We start from the raw sequence: 3,489 nt of genomic DNA on the forward strand, positions 1-3,489 counted from the left end.
TATAGTCGGAAAAATAAGTTACAAGTCGTTTTTGTAAAGGTAGTCATTTCAGTCGAAAGAACGACGTCTAGATGACCATTTTAGAAAACATACTTCCACTTTGAGTTTAACCATAATTTTTGGATATAGTTTCATGTTTATAATAAAAATCATTTTCTCTGAATAACAACTTTTAAATCAAAGTTTATCATAGTTTTTAATTAACTAACCCAAAACAGCCCGCGGTGTTACTACGACGGCGTAAATCCGGTTTTACGGTGTTTTTCGTGTTTCCAGGTTTTAAATCATTAAGTTAGCATATCATATAGATATAGAACATGTGTTTATTTGATTTTAAAAGTCAAGTTAGAAGGATTAACTTTTGTTTGCGAACAAGTTTAGAATTAACTAAACTATGTTCTAGTGATTACAAGTTTAAACCTTCGAATAAGATAGCTTTATATGTATGAATCGAATGATGTTATGAACATCATTACTACCTTAAGTTCCTTGGATAAACCTACTTGAAAAGAGAAAAATGGATCTAGCTTCAATGGATCCTTGGATGGCTCGAAGTTCTTGAAGCAGAATCATGACACGAAAACAAGTTCAAGTAAGATCATCACTTGAAATAAGATTGTTATAGTTATAGAAATTGAACCAAAGTTTGAATATGATTATTACCTTGTATTAGAATGATAACCTACTGTAAGAAACAAAGATTTCTTGAGGTTGGATGATCACCTTACAAGATTGGAAGTGAGCTAGCAAACTTGAAAGTATTCTTGATTTTATGAAACTAGAACTTTTGGAATTTATGAAGAACACTTAGAACTTGAAGATAGAACTTGAGAGAGATCAATTAGATGAAGAAAATTGAAGAATGAAAGTGTTTGTAGGTGTTTTTGGTCGTTGGTGTATGGATTAGATATAAAGGATATGTAATTTTGTTTTCATGTAAATAAGTCATGAATGATTACTCATATTTTTGTAATTTTATGAGATATTTCATGCTAGTTGCCAAATGATGGTTCCCACATGTGTTAGGTGACTTACATGGGCTGCTAAGAGCTGATCATTGGAGTGTATATACCAATAGTACATACATCTAAAAGCTGTGTATTGTACGAGTACGAATACGGGTGCATACGAGTAGAATTGTTGATGAAACTGAACGAGGATGTAATTGTAAGCATTTTTGTTAAGTAGAAGTATTTTGATAAGTGTATTGAAGTCTTTCAAAAGTGTATAAATACGTATTAAAACACTACATGTATATACATTTTAACTGAGTCGTTAAGTCATCGTTAGTCGTTACATGTAAGTGTTGTTTTGAAACCTTTTTGGTTAACGATCTTGTTAAATGTTGTTAACCCAATGTTTATAATATCAAATGAGATTTTAAATTATTATATTATCATGATATTATCATGTATGAATATCTCTTAATATGATATATATACATTAAATGTCTTTACAACGATAATCGTTACATATATGTCTCGTTTAAAAATCATTAAGTTAGTAGTCTTGTTTTTACATATGTAGTTCATTGTTAATATACTTAATGATATGTTTACTTATCATAGTATCATGTTAACTATATATATATCCATATATATGTCATCATATAGTTTTTACAAGTTTTAACGTTCGTGAATCACCGGTCAACTTGGGTGGTCAATTGTCTATATGAAACATATTTCAATTAATCAAGTCTTAACAAGTTTGATTGCTTAACATGTTGGAAACATTTAATCATGTAAATATCAATCTTAATTAATATATATAAACATGGAAAAGTTCGGGTCACTACAGTACCTACCCGTTAAATAAATTTCGTCCCGAAATTTTAAGCTGTTGAAGTGTTGACGAATCTTCTGGAAATAGATGCGGGTATTTCTTCTTCATCTGATCTTCACGCTCCCAGGTGAACTCGGGTCCTCTACGAGCATTCCATCGAACCTTAACAATTGGTATCTTGTTTTGCTTAAGTCTTTTAACCTCACGATCCATTATTTCGACGGGTTCTTCGATGAATTGAAGTTTTTCGTTGATTTGGATTTCATCTAACGGAATAGTGAGATCTTCTTTAGCAAAACATTTCTTCAAATTCGAGACGTGGAAAGTGTTATGTACAGCCGCGAGTTGTTGAGGTAACTCAAGTCGGTAAGCTACTGGTCCGACACGATCAATAATCTTGAATGGTCCAATATACCTTGGATTTAATTTCCCTCGTTTACCAAATCGAACAACGCCTTTCCAAGGTGCAACTTTAAGCATGACCATCTCTCCAATTTCAAATTCTATATCTTTTCTTTTAATGTCAGCGTAGCTCTTTTGTCGACTTTGGGCGGTTTTCAACCGTTGTTGAATTTGGATGATCTTCTCGGTAGTTTCTTGTATAATCTCCGGACCCGTAATCTGTCTATCCCCCACTTCACTCCAACAAATCGGAGACCTGCACTTTCTACCATAAAGTGCTTCAAACGGCGCCATCTCAATGCTTGAATGGTAGCTGTTGTTGTAGGAAAATTCTGCTAACGGTAGATGTCGATCCCAACTGTTTCCGAAATCAATAACACATGCTCGTAGCATGTCTTCAAGCGTTTGTATCGTCCTTTCGCTCTGCCCATCAGTTTGTGGATGATAGGCAGTACTTATGTCTAGACGAGTTCCTAATGCTTGCTGTAATGTCTGCCAGAATCTTGAAATAAATCTGCCATCCCTATCAGAGATAATAGAGATTGGTATTCCATGTCTGGAGATGACTTCCTTCAAATACAGTCGTGCTAACTTCTCCATCTTGTCATCTTCTCTTATTGGCAAGAAGTGTGCTGATTTGGTGAGACGGTCAACTATTACCCAAATAGTATCAAAACCACTTGCAGTCCTTGGCAATTTAGTGATGAAATCCATGGTAATGTTTTCCCATTTCCATTCCGGGATTTCGGGTTGTTGAAGTAGACCTGATGGTTTCTGATGCTCAGCTTTGACCTTAGAACACGTCACACATTCTCCTACGTATTTAGCAACATCGGCTTTCATACCCGGCCACCAAAAATATTTCCTGAGATCCTTGTACATCTTCCCCGTTCCAGGATGTATTGAGTATCTGGTTTTATGAGCTTCTCTAAGTACCATTTCTCTCATATCTCCAAATTTTGGTACCCAAATCCTTTCAGCCCTATACCGGGTTCCGTCTTCCCGAATATTAAGATGCTTCTCCGATCCTTTGGGTATTTCATCCTTTAAATTTCACTCTTTTAAAACTCCTTGTTGCGCCTCCTTTATTTGAGTAGTAATGTTATTATGAATCATTATATTCATAGATTTTACTCGAATGGGTTCTCTGTCCTTCCTGCTCAAGGCATCGGCTACCACATTTGCCTTTCCCGGGTGGTAACGAATCTCAAAGTCGTAATCATTCAATAATTCAATCCACCTACGCTGCCTCATATTCAGTTGTTTTTGGTTAAATATGTGTTGAAGACTTTTGTGGTCGGTATA

The sequence above is a fragment of the Rutidosis leptorrhynchoides genome, chromosome 10, assembly GCF_046630445.1.
Source record: "Rutidosis leptorrhynchoides isolate AG116_Rl617_1_P2 chromosome 10, CSIRO_AGI_Rlap_v1, whole genome shotgun sequence".
Taxonomy (NCBI): domain Eukaryota; kingdom Viridiplantae; phylum Streptophyta; class Magnoliopsida; order Asterales; family Asteraceae; genus Rutidosis; species Rutidosis leptorrhynchoides.